Raw genomic sequence first — 22,023 nt, 5'->3', positions numbered from 1 at the left:
TAAAATGGAGTGAAGAGGTGATGGTATAGTAAGTGATGCTCTGTGTTATAGAGTGCTATAACTCGTGAACCTAGTAAGAGGGAACAGTTCACATACAGCTCACTGAACGATGCCAAACTGATACCCTGAAATCAACCACTATTGATGTAAATACTGTAAATACTGGGAGTATTTAATCAGGAATATTATCAATGCTAAAAATTAGTGTTTTATTTTATTGTATTTTTTTTAATTTGAAGCTGGCTTATTAGCATACCACTAGAATTAGCTAGTATTAGGTTTGTGGGGCTTTTGTTTTTTATCTTTTCTTTCTGAATCATTTCTTCCTGCATTTTCAATACTAATCATTTACTGATCACAAATATCTTCTCCTGCTTTTGACTTATATTTTTACTGTCTTTGTAATTCTACTTGTTTAAGAGTAGTTTTTAATTTAATGTAGTTGAATTTATCAATTTTTTAATTTTTACATTTAATTTTTTAAACCTACTAGGATTTGTTTTGTATGATATGATGCAAATCCAATTAATTTTATATGAATAACACATTTCATATAAATATTCACTGAAATATGCATAACACGCCCCTGCTATATGTAATCAATGAGAGATGAAATATATTTATATGCATAGATCTGTTTCTGGATCCTTGTTTATCTTTTACTGTGACTCTTTTTCATTTCTGTGTCCATTTTTGATAGATAGAGTAATGGTACCCAAAGATGTCTGCATCTTAATCTGCAGAACACATGATCATCTTATCTTTATTACAAAGTGAACTTTACAGGAGTGATTAAATTAAAGAGTTGACTTGGGGAGATTGCTCTGGATGATTCCAAGGTAATCTGGGGCTCAATACAAAGGTTTTGCTCAGCAAAAGGCTTGCCTGGGTGAGTTAGAGCCAGAAAAGGAAATGTGAGCAGTGAAACTCAGTTGGAGTGATGGAATTCAGAGACTTGACTAGTCATCCTTGGCTTTGAAGATGGGAAGGAGGCACCTGCCAAGAATACCAGAGGTTTGTGGAAGTTGGAAGTTCATGAAAACACATCTGCCTCAGCACCTCTAGGAAGGAACTCAGCCCTGTGGACACCTGGATGCTTGCCAGGTGAGGACATTTCAGTGTTCTGTCCCTGAGCTATGAGATCATTGATCTGTACTGTTTTAAGGAACTGAGTTCAAGGTAATTTGTTATAGCATCAAGAAGGAACTAAAATACTACTCAGGAAGGTCTTGCCTAGTATTACAGATTTATAATAAATATTATTTGGCTTATACATAACCACCACTGCCCCTGACAAACATGCACACAGATATACAAAACTTCTTGGGATTTTAGAATGCACTGATTATATAGACCAGCTCTTAATGTAGAGCCCAAGAACACTAGACATCCCAAGACCTTTGTAGAGAATCCTCAAGATTCTCCTTTCTCCTACTCATGTACACATTACAACAGACTATAGAAATAAGGACCATAATCCAGCTAACTGTTGTCAGATATTATATATATTTAAAAAATAGAGAAATGAGGTCACCCTCTTCATTATAATATCCATTTTGGAAACAGTAGCTTTCTTTTATAAAATATTAATACGTGCTATTTATGTTTATGTCTGATGATTTTGTTATTTTAAATAAACTGAAAATACATAAAATTTTCTGAACTTCCATTTATAAGAAGATCAACTTTGAGAGATGCAGTCCACATAAACAAAAGTTCTCTGTAGTCTTTAATAATTTTGCGGAGGCTAAAGGACTAAACAGATCAAAAAGGTTGAAAACAATCTATATAAATTAATTTTTGTGCAAGAAATGTTTACATTGCTAGGTTTCCTTATGAATGACCATGGTTTATCTCTGCTTTTATTAAAGTGTCTGATGACTTTCAACAATATTTTACAATTTTTCCAAATAGTTGTGTGATTTTGGTAAATTTATTGCTAGTTAATTATTTCTGTTTTATAAACTTTATAAATGCTATAAGCATATATATCTTATATGTGTTTTAAGTTTATGCTATATTGATAAAAATGATCTGTTTTATCTAACAACTCTTTGTCCATTAATTTCCCTAAACTCACTTCTTATACTTAATAATTATCTGTAGACTTTTGGGGATGTTTATTGTCATAAGCAGAATTTAAATAATATAGACACAATGACTTTTTACCTTTTCAAAACTTATAAATGTATTTTTGGTTCCTAACTGCACTGTCTAAGATTTTCAGTAGAATATTGAACAAACTTAATGAGAGTAGGCACCTTGTATTTAGCTTAAATTAATGTTTCAAAAATTCAGTATTAATGATGCTATTTACTGCAGGCATTTTCTTCTAGATTTATATTGTTAAATCAGGATCAGAAATGTCTCTTATTCCCATGTTCCTACAGGGTGGTTTTTTTTTGTTTTTTTTTTTAATTATAAGTCAGCGTTGAATGTCACCAAGTGATTTTCTATCCTGTTAAGGTCAGGTATTACAAGCTCTGGCAGAACCACAAATAAACCTCAAATCTCACTGCATTACTAGAATAATACTTACACCTTAAATCATAACCATCAGATGCAGGATAGATGGAAAATTTCAATAGTTCTATGTCAACCAAAGATTTGGTGTCTCTAATTTAAAACCTTCCCACAAAGAAAATCTCATGTTCAGGTAGTTTTGTTTTTGAATTCCTACAAATTTTTCTAAGAGAATGTAAAGCTAGAAAAAGCCTAATTTGTTTGGAGCACCTAGTGTAAACTTGATATCAAATCTGGATAAAGTCCTTATAAGAAAGGAAAAAATCAGGAAAATGCCTCTCATTATCATAGATATGATGTTAAAAAATAAGATATTAGCAAGTCTAGTTCAGTCATGTGTAAAACTATACATAGATCATGATTAATTAGTATATATTCCAAGGTTGGTTTAATATTAAAAGAATAAATCAATGTAATAATTCAGAAGTATTTTCATCTTAATTGCTGCAGAATAATGCATTTGGTAAAATGAAAGAACTAGAAATAAAACTCAGAAAATTAAAAATAGATGGAAACATTTGATCTGTTAAGAAGTATTTACAAAGAAATAAAAAATGTAGACAACATCTTGTTCAAGACAAAATTTTGAAAGCTTTATTTTTGGACTGAAGAAATAGAAAAATGGTTCTACTATTAATTTTACTGGATGTTATCAGATGCAATATCAAGGTAGGAAATACTGGTGAAAGTATAAAGATAGAAAACAAAGCTATAATTATTTGCAGAAGACATTATCATATATATAGAAAATCCAAAATAAAGCACCACTGAATTATTAGGTTAATAAGTGAATTTAGTAAAGTAACTAAATTCTGTAACTGATCTGTGCTTGATCTGTAATCTGTAGTTGATTAAAAGAGTATTAATTAATAGCATTACACACATTTATAAATAGATTAAATTAAAAAATCTGTAAGGATTCCAAACAAAAGTTAAAAGGCTAAAGGTTACTTAGGTTTTGCCAAGTAAATTTTAAAATGTAAAATGTCTATGGATTGGAAAAAGCATATTATAAAGACATCACCAAGTTCATCTTGAGCTGTACATTTTATCAAGGTGACAGAAGTTTTTTTTTAAAATCAGTGTTCCCAAAGTCATCCTATAACCACAAAAAAATGCAAAGAGCCAAGAATACTAGAAATGATCCTATGGAATCAAAGCTGAACTTGAGGACTGAGATACAGATATAATGAATGCTATAAAGTTAGGACTGAGACACTCTTGTCCTGGTGCAAAGCTGGACAAAAAGACGGAGGCCAGAATAGACAGAAAGATCCATGAATATATGATAATCTGTTTTTGACAAAAGTAACAGTCTGGTCCTTAGGAAGGAAAATATATCTAAATGGTGCTAAGTTTTGCTTTTTAACAAAATTTTTTAAAAAAAGAAAGAAAATAGTTTTTAACATTGTACCTCACTCTTTACAGAAAAGCATTCCAGGTGACTTATGAATCTAAAAGTAAAAAGCAAAATGATAATAATTTTGGAAGAGATAGAAGACAATCTTCATGAAGTAAGGGGGCAGGGGAAATGTTTTATACAGGAAATATAAAGCACCAGTCATCATGTAAAATAAAATAAACAGGAATACATTCAAATCCAGGATTTGTTTTCATTGCAAAACCATTAAGCAAAATGTAAGCTACCATGGTACAGGAAAAATAATTGTAATACTCTGAAAATGCATTTACAGAAAATATATAGAGAATACTTAGAAATCAACCTATTTAAAAATAAGGATATCCACTTCAAAACAGAGGATATCCATATGGACATGACAGTTGACAGAATGCTCAATGTCACTAGTTGTCAGAGAAAGGCAAACTAAACTATTATAAGCTATTACTGTGCTCTGGCTAGAAAACCTAAGTTTCAAAAGGCAGACAATCATAAATTGGTAAAAACACTTTGGAAAACTGTCAGTCAGTTCAGTTCAGTCACTCAGTCGTGTCCGAGTCTGCGACTATGTGTCAGGCCTCCCTGTCCATCACCAACTCCTGAAGCTTCCTCAAACTCATGTCCATCGAGTCAGTGATGCCATCCAACCATCTCATCCTCTGTCACCCCCTTCTCCTCTTCTCTCAGTCTTTCCCAGCATCAATATCTTTTCTAATGAGTCAGCTCTTCGCATCAGGTGGCCAAAGTATTGGAACTTCAGCTTCAGCATCAGTTGTTCCATTTGAATATTCAGGCTGATTTCCTTTAGGATGGACTGGTTTGATATCCTTGCAGTCCAAGGGACTCTCAAGAGTCTTCTCCAACACCACAGTTCAAAAGCATCAATTCTTCAATACTGAGCTTTCTTTGTGGTCCAAGTCTCACATTCATACATGACCACGGGAAAAACCATAGCTATGTACTCATATGGAACTTTGTCGACAAAGTAACATCTCTGCTTTTTAATATGCTGTCAAGATTGGCCATATCTTTTCTTCCAAGGAGCAAGTGTCTTTTAAATTCATGGTTGCAGTCACCATCTGCAGTGATTTTGGAGCCCACAAAAAATAAAGTCTGTCACTGTTTCCATTGTTTCCCCATCTATGTGCCATGAAATGATGAGACCATATTCCATAATCTTAGTTTTCTGAAGGTTGAGGTTTAAGCCAACTTTTTAACTCTCCTCTTTCACTTTAATCAAGAGGCTCTTTAGTTCTTCTTCACTTTCTACCATAGGGTGGTGTCATCTGTGTAATCTGACGGTATTGATATTTCCTCCAGCAATCTTGATTCCAGCTTATTCTTCATCCAGTCTGTATTTTGCATGATATACTCTGCATGAAGTTAAATAAGCAAGGTAACTTTGAGGGTACTCCTTTTCCTATTTGGAACCAGTCTTTTGTTCATGTCCCATTGTAACTGTTCCTTCTTGACCTGCTTACAGATATCTCAGGAGGCAGGTCAGTGGTCTGGTATTCTCATCTCTTGAAGAACTTTCCACAGTTTGTTGTGATCCACACAGTCTAAGACTTTGGCCTAGTCAACAAAGCAGAAGTAGATATTTTTCGGAAACTCTCTTGCTTTTTTTAATGATCCAGTGGATGTTGGCAATTTGATTTCTGGTTCCTTTGCCTTTTCTAAATCCAGCTTGAACATCTAGAAGTTCACAGTTCACATACTGTTGAAGCCTGGCTTGGAGAATTTTGAGCATTACTTTGCTAGTGTGTGAGATGAGTGCAATTGTGCAGTAGTTTGAGCATTCTTTGGCATTGGCTTTCTTTGGCTTTGGAATGAAAACTGACCTTTTCTAGTCTTGTGGCCACTGCTGAGTTTTTCAAATTTACTGGCATATTGAGTGTGGCACTTTAATAGTATCATCTTTCAGGATTTGAAATAGCTCAACTGGAATACCATCACCTCCACTAGCTTTGCTCATAGTGATGCTTCCTAAGGCCCACTTGACTTTGCATTCCAGGATGTCTTGATCTAGGTGAGTGATCACACCATCGTGATTATCTGGGTCATGAAGATCTTTTTTGTATAGTTCTTCTGTGTATTCTTGCCTCCCCTTCTTAATATCTACTGCTTCTGATAGGTCCATACCATTTCTGTCCTTTATTGTGCCCGTCTTTGCATGAAATTTTGCCTTGGTATCTCATATTATCTTGAAGAGATCTCTAGTCTTTCCCATTCTATTGTTTTCCTCTATTTCTTTACACTGATCACTGAGGAAGACTTTCTCGTCTCTATTTGCAATTCTTTGGAACTCTGCATTCAAACGTCCATGATTCAAGGTAAATTGGAAATGGTGAAACAGGTGATGGCAAGAGTAAACATTGACATTTTAGGAATCAGTGAACTAAAATGGACTGGAATGGGGGAATTCAACTCAGATGACCATATCTACTACTGTGGGCAAGAATCCCTTAGAAGAAATGAAGTAGCCATCATAGTCAACAAAAGAGTCCAAAATGCAATACTTGGGTGCAGTTTCAAAAACAACAGAATGATTTCTGTTTGTTTCCAAAGCATACCATTCAATATCACAGTAATCCAAGTCTATGCCCCAACCGTTAAGGCTAAAGAAGCCGAAGTTGAACCATTCTATGAAGACCTACAAGACCTTCTAGAACTAACACCCAAAAAAGATGTCCTTTTCATCATAAGGGACTGGAAAGCAAAAGTAGGAATTCAAGAGATACCTGGAGTAACAGGCAAATATGGTCTTGGAGTACAAAATGAAGCATCAGAATGATTATATTCTTTGAAGTCAAAGATGGAAAAGTTCTGTACAGTCAGCAAAAAAAAAAGACTGGGAGCTGACTATGGCTCAGATCATGAACTCCTTATTGCAAAATTCAGACTTAAATTGAAGAAAGTAGGGAAAACCACTAGACCATTCAGGTATGACCTTAATCAAATCCCTTATGATTATACAGTGGAAGTGACAAATAGATTCAAGGGATTAGATCTGATAGACAGAGTGCCTGAAGAACTATGGATGGAGGTTCATGATATTGTACAGGAGTCAGTGATCAAGACCATTCCGAAGAGAAAGAAATGCAAAAAAGCAAAATCATTTGAGGAGGCTTTACAAATAGCTGAGAAAAGAAGAGAAGTGAAAGACAAAGGAGAAAAGGAAAGATATACCCATTTGAATATAGATTTTGTCAGTATCCCCTCAAATTAGCAATGTTCTTTCTCTATGACCCCAAGTCATTCTACTGTTAGCTATATTTTCAATAAAAGATGTATATGTGATTGTCTAGTCACCAAAAAGCATAAACACAATGTCTATAGAAGTCATAATAATCTAAATTCAGAAATCACCAAAATGTCCATCAAACATAGAATGAAAAAGTAAATTGTGTTATATTCTTTCAATAGAATACTATTGCAGTTGAAAAAGCTGCAACTCCAATGTGGAGATTACAAGAAGCACAAATTTAAGCATAGGCAACCAGACACATACAAATCTATTCTGTACAGAAAGTATGCAAACACAGGCAAGTCTATCACTTTTGTTAGAAGTTGAGGGTGGATGTTACCTCTGTGAGGGTGGTAAGACCCAAAAGGTCATGAGGCGATCATCTGGGTTCTGACAGTTGCATATGTCATCAATTTCAAAAACTCATTGGAATATACATGTATGATTAAACCCCTTTCTGTAAATTTTACTTTGCTTCTATAATTAAAGTAATACTGCTCGTGTTGATAATTCACAGCATCCACTATGTGTTTTTTCTTACCTTGAATTCATAGACCAATATTTTCTATTTTCAGCAGTTATCTAGTAGACAAGCCAAAAACAGCCTGTTCAGAGGTAAAAATTCCAATTTTTCTTCTCAAACATGCTTCCCCCTCAGACTTCCCCATTTCACTTGGTGGCAGCCCCATCCTTCCACTGATCATGACAAAAACCTTGGAGTCATCACTCATTCTCTTTCTCACTTGCTCCTGACTCCATCAGCTGAGGGAGTAGTGTGGGCTCCATATTCAAAATACATCCCGACTCCCAGCACCTCTGCCCTCCTCCAGAGCTTGCACCCTGATCCAGAACATCCTAATCCTTGTCAGGTGACCTTAATAGTGTGTAGTTCCTGTTTCAACCCATGCCCCTCCCATCCATCCTCAGCACAGCCAGTGTGACGCCTACAGAGAAGGAGTTGGATCAAGTCATTTCTGTCCTTAACATCTTGCATCAGCTCTTCTTTCCAAGCTGTGCAGAGGTCTACAAGGACATGCACAATCTAGGCCTGGCACCTCTCTGTCATGTCTCCTCTTTCCTTCCCTGTGTTTCACAGATATATTGGTCTCTGTCTTTCTTAAATACCTGACATAACTATCACCTGTTCTTGATGCCTCTTTCTCAATCATTGGCTTGTTTCAACTCTCCACTTGGGTACCCATCTTCACCGGTGTGTCCTTTATGTCTTATTGAGTCTATTCCCTAAACTCCCCAAATATATCTCTGTATTACATTATTTCTGAAATATTTGACTGAAGACGACACTGCTGTTTGGGTAACAAGTAGTCCCAATTTTATTTTCTGTCATGAATTTGACTCAGTTTACAACACACAATTATATAATATGTACCAAATGGTAGTGTAATATAAACAATAGGCTTTCAGAATTTTGAAAATGAACTAAATTTTCCAAAACCTCTTTCTTCCAAGGTCATACATATATCATTGTAAAAGATGGTAAAAAGTAGTGTTAGTCACTCACTCATGTCCGATTCTTTGCGACCCCATGGACTGTAGCCTGCCAGGCTCGTCTGTCCATGGAATTCTCCAGGCGAGAATACTGAAGTAGGTTGCCATTTGCTTCTCCAGGGGATCTTCCTGGTCCAGGGATAGAACCCAGGTCTCCCACATTGCAGGCAGATTCTTTACCATCTGAGCTACCAGGTAAAAAGGTAATTAGATAATAAATGGATACCCAGTTGATAGATCCTCTGAAACATGAAAATCCAGGTATAGTTAGATAAAAACCCAAGGCTCTGAAGTTTTAATCCTGTCCCCCTTCCTCCTCCTTCAGGATGAAAGACCCCACCATTTTATAAAATTTATTTTTTATTAAAGTGTAGTCGATTTACAAGGCAGTGTTAGTTTTTCAAGTGTACAGCAAAGTAATTCACTGTTATGTACATATGTACATTCTTATTCAGATTATTTTCCCATATCTTCTTAAAATCACCTTTCCCCATGCACCCCATACTTGAACCATGCTGTTTCTTTATTCGTTATCCTGTAAAGACTCTGAGCCCTTTGGGGAAGCAGATTTGAGACTTGTTTTCCCCTCTCCTCTTTGGCCACACTGTGAATAAACCCCCTTTGAGACTCAGTATCTCAGCATGTTGCGTGTAGGGCAAAACGAACCTAGTTGGATAACAGCTCCAGTGTAGGTTTATTTGTGATCTATCTGTGAATTTCCTTCCAGTGAATATTCGGGACTGATTTCCTTTAGGATGAACTGATTGGATCTCCTTGCAGTCCAAGGGACTCTCAAGAGTCTTCTCCAACACCACAATTCAAAAGCATCTTTTCTTCAGCGCTCAGTTTTCTTTATAGTCCAACTTTCACATCCATACATGACCACTGGAAAAACCATATCCTTGACTAAATGAACCTTTGTTAGCAAAGTAAGGTTTCCACTTTTTAGTCCATGGTGTTGCAAAGAGTCAGACATGACGGAGCAACTGAACTGAAGTGAACTGATCTGTGAACTTAGATCAATGATAAGATATGATTCTTTGGATATCCTTTAATTTGAAAGATTTAATCCTAAATCCTTAATTTAATATCCTTACCTGGTGAAAAGTAAGATGAGGTGTCACAGAGATAAAAGGGTGTCTAGTCTCTATGGCAGTGTACCAATAACTTGATAGATACAATCACAGGTTAAACTTCCTCTTCTCTCCACTGACTAGTCAGACCCAATCTGAGGCCAGGCCAGCCTTGTTATGTGGGCGAAATAATCATAGGTCCTCGAATTTTTCCTGTAACTCTCTGATGATAAGAACATAACTCCCATAGCCCATTCAATCAACCTCGTGTCTGAAGATATTTGTCAGGCATGAGTCTGACACCTGTTCATGGTGTCCCCTAAAACAGCAGTCCTCATCCTTTTTAGTACCAGGGACATGTTTTGTGGAAGACAATTTTCCATGGGCTAGAGAGAGATGGGGAATGGTTCAGGTGGTAATGAAAGAACAGGGAGAAGCAAAGAAGCTTGGCTCACTGACAGCTCAGCACTTGCTGTGCAGTCCAGATCCTAACAGGCTGCAAACTGGTACCAGTCCACTGCCCAGGGGTTGTGGAACCTGGCCCTAAAACACTGGCAATGTGCTTCCCACTTTCCAGTTGCAGATGATGGGGATAAGGGGTTTCCAGCACACTGGCAACTTTCTTCCAAGAAATCATCTCTTCTGATCACTTCAACTCTTCAAAATTTGGATCCTGCAGGTGTTGATTTATGGGTTGTAAAACTTTTTGACCATTGCCTTTGCAAGTCATGTATTAGTAAAGGTCAGGAGTTAAGGGTCCTGGCCTCTCACCTGGTACACTCAGCCAATCCCATGCTCCCAGTTAAGGCCTATACAGGGCATTCTACTCAATGTTTCATAATAATCTATAGAAGAAAAGAATCTGGAAAAATATATATGTATGTGTAATTGAATCACTTTGCTGTCCACCTGAAACTACTTCAATAGAAATAAATCAATTTTTTCAGGATGATCTCCAGTATTTGTGACTTCCGTTAATTGGGCTCATTATGTGAGTCAGTCAGGATGACTTATGTGAGCTGAGCTTAGATAGGCAATGTCCCTAAATCACAGTGATAACTTACAGTGAATGAAGTCAGATTTGTGATCGCTGAAGAAGATTTAGCTTCGGGACCAGGGATCAGGCTTGACCACTCAAGGCTCTTGTGTGGCAGAAGTTTTATTACAGTGAAAGGGACAGAGAAAGATTCTGACATCGACATCAGAAGGGGGGCAGAGAGTGCCCCCCTCACTATCTTTAGTAAGGGAATTATATACTTTTTAAAATAGTTATTACAATAAATCAATAGAATGTCTCAAGGTTGTAGAAAGTCTACCAAAACCACTCCCACAATTTACATTTTAGGATAACAGGATTAGAACTTAACAATAGAAAGATCCTACCAGACACACTCCCCTAATATATATTCTAAAATATTAGGATTAGTCAGAAGGTTTTCAGGAAGGAGAAATTGTCCTCAAGCACGATACATTGTTGGTATATAATCCTTAGTACAGAGTTTAAACTGAGTTGTTTGTTCTGTAATCATCAATTCTGGGCTTAAGAAAAAAAAAGTTATGTGACTAAGACTAAGGAAGGTAGAGAGAAAAAAAAAAGTTTATCCTTTCTTCCTCCTTGAGAACCCCAGACCCCTCTCTCCTCACAGACTCCTGGACTTCTTATCTGCCTAGGAATTGACTCTCTCAGTAGTCACAATCTTCCCCCAGCTCGTGGTGGGAGGAGTGTGTGGTAGGGGTGGGAATTGCTTTCTTCTCAGTTCAGTTCAGTTCAGTTCAGCCACTCAGTCAGGTCCAAATCTTTGCGACCCCACGGACTGTAGCACGCCAGGTCTCCCTGTCCAACACCAACTCCTGGAGTTTGCTCAAACTCATGTCCATTGTGTCGGTGATGCCATTCAACCATCTCATCCTCTGTCGGTCCCTGCTCCTCCTGCCCTCAATCTTCCCCAGCATCAGGGTCTTTTCCAACAAGTCAGTTCTTTGAATCAGATGATGCCAAGTACTGGAGTTTCAGCTTCAGCATCAGTCCTTCTGATGAATATTCAGGACTGATTTCCTTTAGGATGGACTGGTTGGATCTCCTTGCAGTCCAAGGGATTCCAAGAGCCTTCTGCAACACCACACTTCAAAAACATCAATTCTTCGGTGCTCAGTCCAACTCTTTATAGTCCAACTCTCACATCCACACATGACTACTGGAAAAACTATAGCTTTGATTAGACAGAGTTTGTTGGCAAAATAATGTCTCTGCTTTTTAATATGCTATCTAGGTTGGTCATAACTTTTCTCCCAAGGAGCAAGCGTCTTTTAATTTCATGGCTATAGTCACCATCTGCAGCGATCTTAAGGTCCACAAAAATAAAGACTTACTGTTTCCATTGTTTCCCCATCTATATGCCATGAACTGATTGAACCAGATGCCATGATCTTAGTTTTCTGAATGTTGAGTTTTAAGCCAACTTTTTCATTCTCCTCTTTCACTTTCATCAAGAGGGTCTTTAGTTCTTTTTCACTTTCTGCCATAAGTGTGGCACTATCTGCATATCTGAGGTTATTGATATTTCCCCCAGCAATCTTGATTCCAGCTGGTGCTTCATCCAGTCCAGCAATTCTCATGATGTACTTTGCATATAGATTAAATAAGCAAGGTGACACTATACAGCCTTGACATACTCCCAATTAGGAATCAGTCTGTTGTACCATGTCTGGTTCTAACTGTTGTTCCTTGACCTGCATACAGATTTCTCAAGAGGCAGGTCAAGTGGTCTGGCATTCCCATCTTTTGAAGAACTTTCCACAGTTTGTTGTCATCCACACAGTCACAGTTTTGGGGTAGTCAATAAAGCAGAAGTAGACATTTTTCTGGAACTCTCTTGCTTTTTCAATGATCCAGTGGATGTTGGTAATTTGATTTCTGGTTCCTCTGCCTTTTATAAATTCAGATTGAACTTATAAGTTCAAGATTCATGTACTGTTGAAGCCTTGCATGAAGAATTTTGAGCATTACTTCTAGCATGTGAGATGTGTGCAATTATACAGCAGTTTGAACATTCTTTGGCATTACCTTTCTTTGGGATTGGAATGAAAACTGACTTTTTCCAGTCATGTGGTCACTGCTGAGCTTTCCAAATTTGCTGGCATATTCACTGTGGCACTTTCACAGCATCATCTCTTAGGATTTGAAATAGCTCAACTGGAATTCCATCACCTCCACTAGCTTTGTTGGTAGTGATGCTTCCTAAGGCCTATTTGACTTTGCATTCCAGGATGTCTGGCTCTAGGTGAGTGATCACACCACCGTGTTTATCTGAGTCATGAAGATCTTTTTTGTACAGTTCTGTGTATTCTTGCCACCTCTTCTTAATATCTTCTGCTTCTGTTAGGTCCATACCATTTCTGTCCTTTATTATGCCTATCTTTGCATGAAATACTCCATTGGTATCTCTAATTTTCTTGAAGAGATCTCTAGTCTTTCTCATTCTATTTTTTTCCTCTATTTCTTTGCACTGATCACTGAGGAAGGCTTTCTTATCTCTCCTTGCTATTCTTTGGAACTCTGCATTCAAATGGGTATATCTTTCCTTTTCTTCTTTGCGTTTCACTTCTCATCTTCCCATAGCTATTTGTAAGGTCTCCTCAGATGACCATTTTGCCTTTTTGCATTTCTTTCTCTTGGGGATGATCTTGATCCCTGTCTCCTGTACAGTGTCATGAAGCTCTGTCCATAGTTCTTCAGGCACTCTGTCTATCAGATCTAATCCCTTGAATCTATTTGTCACTTCCTCTGTATAATTGTAAGGGATTTGATTAAGGTGATACCTGAGTGGTCTAGTGGTTTTTCCTACTTTCTTCAATTTAAGTCTGAATTTTGCAATAAGGAGTTCATGATCTGAGCCACAGTCAGCTCCCAGTCTTGTTTCTGCTGACTGTACAGAGTTTCTCTATCTTTGGCTGCAAAGAATATAATCAATCTGATTTCAGTATTGACCAACTGGTGAAGTCCATGTGTAGAGTCTTCTCTTGTGTTCTTGGAAGAGAGTGTTTGCTATGACCAGTGCATTCTTTTGGCAAAACTCTATTAGCTTTTGCCCTGTTTCATTCTGTACTCCAAGGCCAAACTTGCCTGTTACTGCAGCTATTTCTTGATTTCCTACTTTTGCATTATAGTCCCCTATAAGGAAAAGGACATCTTTTTTGGATGTTAGTTCTAGCAGGTCTTGTAGGTCTTCATAGAACTGTTCGACTTCAGCTTCTTGACAAGAGTGAACATCAACATTTTAGGAATCAGCAAACTAAAATGGATTGGAAAGGGTGCATTTAACTCAGATGACCTTTTCTCTACTACTGTGGGCAAGAATCCATTAGAAGGAAAGGAGTAGCCACCATAGTCAGAAAAGAGTCCTAAATGCAGGACTTGAATGCAATCTCAAAAACGACAGAATGGTCTCTGTTCATTTCCAAGGCAAACCATCAGTATCACAGTAATCCAAGTCTATGCCCCATTCAGTAACGTTGAAGAAGCTGAAGCTGCTTTCTTCTAGTGGGTGTATGACTTGGACATATCCGGGAGACCTTGCACTTGAGTTTCTATGTATGTGAATTGTGGCTTCTAATACTTCTTTATTAGAATACCTGTGAATTTAATGAAGCAATAGCATCAATGTTCAGCAACTAATAACATATATTTTTGTGTTAATCACAGTGTGACAGGAGGGAAAGGGGCAGGGCACAACTTCTGAAAGAATGACGTAGCCCAAGGACACAACATAAACTGATTAGAATCAAATGGGGCGAAGAGGGCAGACAGGACTAGACCTTGATCCTGGATCAGCAAGTGAGATGACACAGCCAGAGGCCCCAGGACAGTTCCCAGGCACTGTTAAAAGACCAAGGAGTAGGCGGTGGCCCAAATCTTGGAAATCTCTGCCCTTCCCAAGAGCACTTGGAACAGTCCTCCCACTCACTAGCATATGAACTTACCCAGCCTGTGAAAACCAGCCAGGCCGCATTTTGTGGCCGCACTCACCCTCTGCGATGGCCCCACTCTGTCTGTGGGGTGTGCTCTCCGTATCTGAATAAAGCCACTTCTTCCCTATCGCTTTGTCTCTCACTGAATTCTTTCTGCCATGAGACATCAAGAACCTGAGCTTCATTAGATCCTGAAACCAGGTACTGTGGGATTAGGCTGGGTTTGAGTCCCAGCCACACAGGTTCAAGCCTCAATCTGTGGTAAATGGTTTCAACAGTGCTGTAGAGATATAAAGGATGAAAAAATGTCCAAAATTAATAGCATCAACAAACCAGAATTGACTTTTATCCAATGTATTTTTTATGTCAGAAAAAGAAAATGTATATATAAATGTGTGTGTACACATGTTCACATGGAAACAAGTCATTTCCAGATACTATCAGCACTTCTGCCTTAAAAACAACAGCCCTGCAGAGCTGACAGGCTTGATCACCTCTCCAATTTCTTGCCAGGAAACGTGGTGTCTCCCGAACTGGGCCTTGATTCCTGGCTCCAGGCTCCCCACTTGACGTGTGTGAGTAGGAATTAAGTCACCATGTGAGGCCAGGGTGGAGTTCTGTACAGTAGTTGTGGCAAAATCAGCTGATGTTTCCAACTTGGCTCCAATCTCTACAGTTCAGAGATGGCCTTTTTCTTTCTCTTTATTCCTATTCATCCAACATCTGTCCTCTCCACCTATAAACAAAAACAAATTTTCTCCTAACGGTGCTCAGGCACTAGAACTGAAAATGTTCTTTTTACCAAAATCATAGTATGTTTTCTGCATAAGAAGTTAGGGTTGGGTTTAGGGTTGAGGTCGACATATATACATTCATAGTTCAGTCACTACATCCTGTCTGACTCTTTGCGATCTCATGGACTGCAGCACACCAGGTTTCCCTGTCCTTCGCTATCTCCTGAAGTTTGCTCAAACTCATGTCCATTGAGTCAGTGATGCCATTCAACCGTCTCATCCTCTGTCTCTCCCTTCTACTCTTGTCCTCAATCTTTCCCATCATCAGAGTCTTTTCCAATGAGTTGGCTCTTCATATCAGGTGGCCAAAGTATTGGAGCTTCAACTTCAGCATCAGTCCTTCCAATGAATTTTCAGAGTTGATGAGAACCTACTGTATAGCACAGGGAACTCTACTCAGGGCTCTGTGGTGAAGGACTAAGTGGGAAGGAAATCCAAAAAAGAGGGCATCTATGTAAATAAAGATATGACTGATTCACTTTGCTGTACCGCAGAGGCTAGCACAACATTATAAAGCAACTATGCTACTGTTGTTGTTTTAGTAGCAAAGTTGTGTCTGACTCTTTGCAACCCCGTGGACTATAGCCCAACAGAATCTTCTGTCCATGGGATTTCCCAGACAAGAGTACTGGAGTGGGTTGCCATTTCCTTCTCCAAAAGCATCTATATTCCAATAAAATTTTTCTAAAGAAGAGATTTTTAACTAAATGAAAATGGCAAATTCTTATTTTATTACTGAGTCTTTGTTTCAATTGAGTTTCCCTTGGTTTTCTCAAGTGCACTTATGGAAGTCAGATGTTGTTATACTCATTTGGTGAAATGTCACATGGTTATAAATCAAAGTATTCAACCTCAGTCAGACGCTATGTGTTTCTTCATCAAAATCAATCAAATGTCTAAAATCTCAAATAAAATCATGATTGTGTAAGTTTTTTCCACAACAAACTGTGGAAAATCCTTAGAGATAGGAATACCAGGCTACCTTACCTGCCTCCTGAGAAGTCTGTATGCAGGTCAAGAAGCAACAGTTATAACTGGACATGGAGCAAAAGACTGGTTCCAAACTGGGAAAGGAGTACATCAAAGATGTATTTTGTCACCCTGTTTATTTAACTTATATGCAGAGTACATCATAAGAAATACATGAGAAATACATCCAACCTTCATCAGGTTGGATGAAGCATAAGCTGGAATCAAGACTGCAGGGAGAAATATCCATAACCTCAGATATGCAGATGACACCACCCTTGTGGCAGAAAGAGAAGAACTAAAGAGCCTCCTGATGAAAGTGAAAGGGGGAAGTGAAAAGCTGGCTTAAGATTCAACATTCAGAAAACTAAGATCATGGGATCTCGTCCTATCACTTCATGGCAAATAGATGGAGAAACAATGGAAACAGTTACAGTCTTTATTTTTGTGGGCTCCAAAATCACTGTAGATGGTGACTGCAGCCATGAAATTAAAAGACACTTGCTCTGTGGAAGAAAAGCTATGACAAACCTAGACAGCATATTAAAAAGCAGAGATATTACTTTGTCAACAAAGGGCCATCTAGTCAAAGCTATGGTTTTTCCAGTAGTCATGTATGGATGTGAAAGTTGGACCATAAAGAATGCTGAGCATCAAAGAATTGATGATTTTGAAGTGTGGTGTTGGAGAAGACTCTTGGAGTCCCTTGAACTGCAAGGAGAGCAAACCAGTCAATCCTAAAGGAAATCAGCCCTGAATATTCATTGGAAGGACTGATGCTGAAGCTGTAGCTCCAACACTGTGGTCACCTAATGTGAGGAACTGACTCACTGGAAAAGACCCTGATGTGAGAAAGACTGAGGGCAGGAGGAGAAGGGGATGACAGAGGATGAGATAGTTGGATGGTATCACCAACTCGATGGATATGGGTTTGAGCAAGCTCCAGGAGTTGGTGAAGGACAGGGAAGCCTGGCGTGCTGCAATCCTTGGGGTCACAAAGAGCTGGACACAAATGAGCGACTGAACTGAACTGAACTCCTGCTGGAGTTTAACCTGTGATTAAGGTTTAAGTTTTGTGAATTCACTACTAGGATCTAAGCAACAGTTTTGAAGTCCCTCCATCCTATACTCAAGGGGCCAGTGAGAAAAACTGGGGGAAGGCAGCCCTGTCTCCCCAGTCTGGTCTAAGGAAAGGACCGTTATAAAGGAATTTGAGTATCCTACCTGGAACAGAAAAAGTGTAGGACTAGGGAGAAATTACTATGTGACATGAAACCTCAATACTTCTTGGGGTTTCCATGACATTTGAAAGTATATGATTATCAGCATCACATTCCTGTGTAACAAGGACAGATTGCTCTGTTTTTTGCAATGACTAGGAATAGCTTAGATCTCTAGGGAGATCAAGACAACACAAATGCACTGAAATTGGTTGTTTATTTTTCAGACATCGTTCCTCTCTTTAATCCAGTCAGCATTCCCCTGACTTAAGATAAAACATGTCTTCTACAACTCAGGCACTAATTCTTTCACGTATCCTCAACCATATTTATTGAGCTTACTAACTTTTCTGTAGAATTCTAAGCACTGCAGATATTTATGCTGTTTACTGACCCACTATGTCTTCCTTGTTGGTTTGCAACAGATTCATAAGCTCACCTGAACCCTGCTATCTATCATTTTTTAATCTTTTGTATCATATCAAATTCAAGTAATCGGCTCTAGGGTTTTTGATTCTTATGTGCTGCCTGCATTGTTGTTTTTGTCTAGTCGATAAGTCCTGTCTGACTCTTTTGCTATCGCATGGACTATAGCCACAGAAAAATGGTTTTTAATTCCCAGCAGATTGTCAATTACTGACCTTGTAGCTGAAGGTGAGGACTTCTGAGCTTCTGTTTGTCTTAGCAAGGGAAGATCTGAGAGGGATGGGAGGGGAAAGGTCACACAGCCTCTACCCCATCTACATTTCTAAATGACTAACTCAACATTTCTAGCACTGTTACAGAGAAAGGAACAGAGCTGGTTTCTACAGCAGAGGGATGAGGAACCATGGGTCAGATAGAAGAAGTCTGTCCACCAGTTTTCAATTACCCCACATCTTTTGTATGATTTCAAAGATGTACACAATAAAGGACAAAATGGTAGAGACCTAACAGAAGCAGAAAATATTAAAAAGAGGTGGCAAAAACACACAGAAAAACTATATAAAAAATCTTATTGACGCAGATAACCATGATGCTGTGATCAACCACATAGAGCCAGACACACTGGAGTGTGAAGTCAAATGGGCCTTAGGAAGCATCACTACAAACAAAGCTAGTGGAGGTGAAGGAATTCCAGCTGAGCTATTTTGTATCCTAAAAAATGACATTGTTAATGTGTTGCATTCAATATGCCAGCTAATTTGGAAAACTCAGCATTAGCCACAGGACTGGAAAAGGTCAGTTTTCATTTCAATCCCAAAGAAGGGCAATGACAAAGAATGTTCAAATTATTGCACAGTTGCACTTATTTCTTATGCTAGCAAGGTAATTCTCAAAATCCTTCAAGATAAGATTCAACAATATGTGAACTGAGAACTTCAAGATGTAGAAGCTGGAATTAGAAAAGGCAGAGGGACCAGAGATCAAGTTGCCAACATCAACTGTACCATAGAAAAAGATAGAGAACTCCAGAAAGCATCTACTTCTGCTTCATTGGGGCTCCCCTGGTAGCTCAGCTGGTAAAGAATCCACCAGCAATGCAGGAGGCCCTGGTTCAATTCCTGGGTTGGAAAGATCCCCCGAAGAATGGAACATCCCCTGGATTATTCTGGTTTGGAGTATACCAGAATACTCAATATTCTGGTCTGGAGAATTCCATGGACTTTATAATCCATGGGGTCACAGAGAGTCAGACAGAACTGAGCAACTTTCACTTTCACTTTTCTGCTTCATTGACTACACTAAAGTCTTTGACTGTGTGGATCAAAACAAACTGTGGAAAATTCTGAAAGAGATGGGAATACCAGATCACCTTACTGCCTCCTGAGAAACCTGTATGCAGGTTGAGAAGCAACAGTTAGAACTGAACATGGAACACAGACTGCTCTGGGAAAGGGGTGAGTCAAAGATTGCTGGAAGAAATATCAGTAACCTCAGATATGCAGATGATACTACCCTTATGGCAGAAAGCAAAGAGTAAAGAGCCTCCTGATGAAGTTGAAAGTGAAAGAGGAGAGTGAAAAAGTTGGCTTAAAACTCAACATTCAAAAAACTGGTTGAATGGCATCACTGACACAATGGACATGAGTTTGAGCAAGCTCTGGGAGATGGTGAAGGACAGGGAAGCCTGGCGTGCTGCAGTTCATGGAGTCGCAAAGAGTCAGACACGACTGAACATCATGTTAATTGTCCTAGTAAGCTCCTGGCACAGAGGCCGATGGTTCAATGTCACAAGGACAGCTGAAGCACCCCAATCTTTTCTGCATCTTTTGACAGAGTGGCTAGAGCACTGTTTATGTGGGTCACTCAGTCACTCGGTGGAGTCTGGCTCTTCCGCCCCAAGGACAGTAGCCCACCAGGCTCCCCTGTCCATGGAATTCTCCAAGCAGGAATAGTGGAGGGGGTTGCCATCTTCCCAACCCAGAGATCGAACTCGCGTCTCCTGTGTCGGCAGTCAGAGTCTTTACCACAGAGCCAGCTGGGAAGACTTGCTGGGGCACTAGCTGTAACCAAAGGTAATGTCCCCTCTATGAAAGGCCACTCTCGGGTTCTCTGAAGTAGAAATAATTTTAGAACTCAAGGGAAGAACAGAAAAGTCATTTTGCTACTTGCCTTAAATGTGTTAGTCATATTTTTTCTAATTTTTAATAACAAATGCTTTATTTTAATCATTTTTTAAGTTGAAGTATGATTGATTTACAATGTTGTGTTAGCTTCAGATGTACAGCAAAATGATCCAGTTGTACAGAAATGTATATCTATTCTTTTTCAGATTCTTTTCCCTTAGGTTATTACAAAATATTAAATCAGTTCCTTGTGCTGTAGAGTAAGTCCTTGTCGATTATTGATTCTGAGAAACCTGTATGCAGTTCAAGAAGTGACAGAACCGAACATGGAACAGACTGGCTCCAAATTGGGAAAGGAGTACGCAAAGGCTGTATATTGTCACCCTGTTTGTTTAACTTGCATGCAGAGGACATCATGCGGAATGCCGTACTGGATAAATCGTAAGTATTTATGTCAATCCCAAACTCCTAATTTATCCCTTCCCTGCTCTTTCCCCTTTGGTAAACATAAGTTTGTTTTCTATGTCTGTTGTCTCTCTCTGTATTTTGTATAAGTTCATTTGTATCATTTTAAATGGATTATCTGCATTTCTTTGTATAAAATAGGCGGGCAGCAGGCATAGACACAGGAAGGGTCCCGTTGGTCACCGACTTTCCTCAGGCTCTGTTCTCGTCCGTCTCACCCCAGACGTCTTGGGCTTACTCATCACTTTCATGACAACATTCACCAGCTGTGCCTGCGTGCTCAGTTGCTTAGTCATGTCCTACTCTTTGTGACCCCACGGACTGTAGCCCACCAGGCTCCTCTGGCCATGGGGTTTTCCCGGTAAGAGTACTGGAGTGGGTTGACATTTCTGCCTCCGGGGATCGAACCCAAGTCTCCAGCGTCTCCTGAATTGGCAGGCAGATTCTTTGCTGCTGAGCCACTTGTAGAAGCCCTGACTTGACTCATCAATAAACACTGCCAGTCAACTGCTCCTTATGATCTAGACCCATCCTCAAACTTACCTCTTTTTTCCATGAAAAAAAAAAAAAACATGAAAAGTCTCTTCCAATGTGTTGTTTCTTGATTAATGTCACCACCATCCATCCATAGGTACAATTCAGAAGCTGACAGTGAGTCTGGACACCCTCTCCTCTCATCCTCCAATGATGGTCCATCACTGGGTCCTGGTGTATTATTCCTAGCAAATCTCTTCACTCTGTTCCAAACACCTCATCAGTGTGTAGTCAAAGCCATCGCCAGCTCTCTCCTTTCCTGGGACCAAAATATCTCCATGTGATATACACACACCAGCTTTATACTCTGCTCAATCCCTCCTCCATGTCCAACCAAAGATGTTATTCCAAACATGAATCTTTATACTCCATGGTTTTTAATTGCTTTTCTTTGTAAAATATTTTAAAGAATTTCTTTATTTTATTTTTTGGCCACACAGCATGTGAGATCTTGGTTCCCCTACCAGGGATCAAATCCACGTCCCCTGTAGTGGAAGAGTAGAGTCTTAACCACTGGACCACCAGGGGAATCCCTTAATTGTTCTTCTGATAAAGATTGAAATGCATTGTATGATGTATGATGTTCCACAGACTCTGGCTCCACAACAACTACATTCCAACTCTTAAGGTTGGCTCTATACTCATTTTTTGCATTCAAACCTCCCTGATGTTCTTCCAGGTTCTAAATTTTCCCATGTCCCCCCACCCAAGCCTCCCCCAGTCCCTTGCACAAGGCATCTGTGTGCATCACATTCACCTAACCGTCCTCATTC

This window comes from Muntiacus reevesi, chromosome 6 (assembly GCF_963930625.1).
Source record: "Muntiacus reevesi chromosome 6, mMunRee1.1, whole genome shotgun sequence".
In the NCBI taxonomy this organism is placed as follows: domain Eukaryota; kingdom Metazoa; phylum Chordata; class Mammalia; order Artiodactyla; family Cervidae; genus Muntiacus; species Muntiacus reevesi.
The sequence above is the reverse complement of the archived record's forward strand: the minus strand, read 5'-3'. Positions refer to the sequence as shown.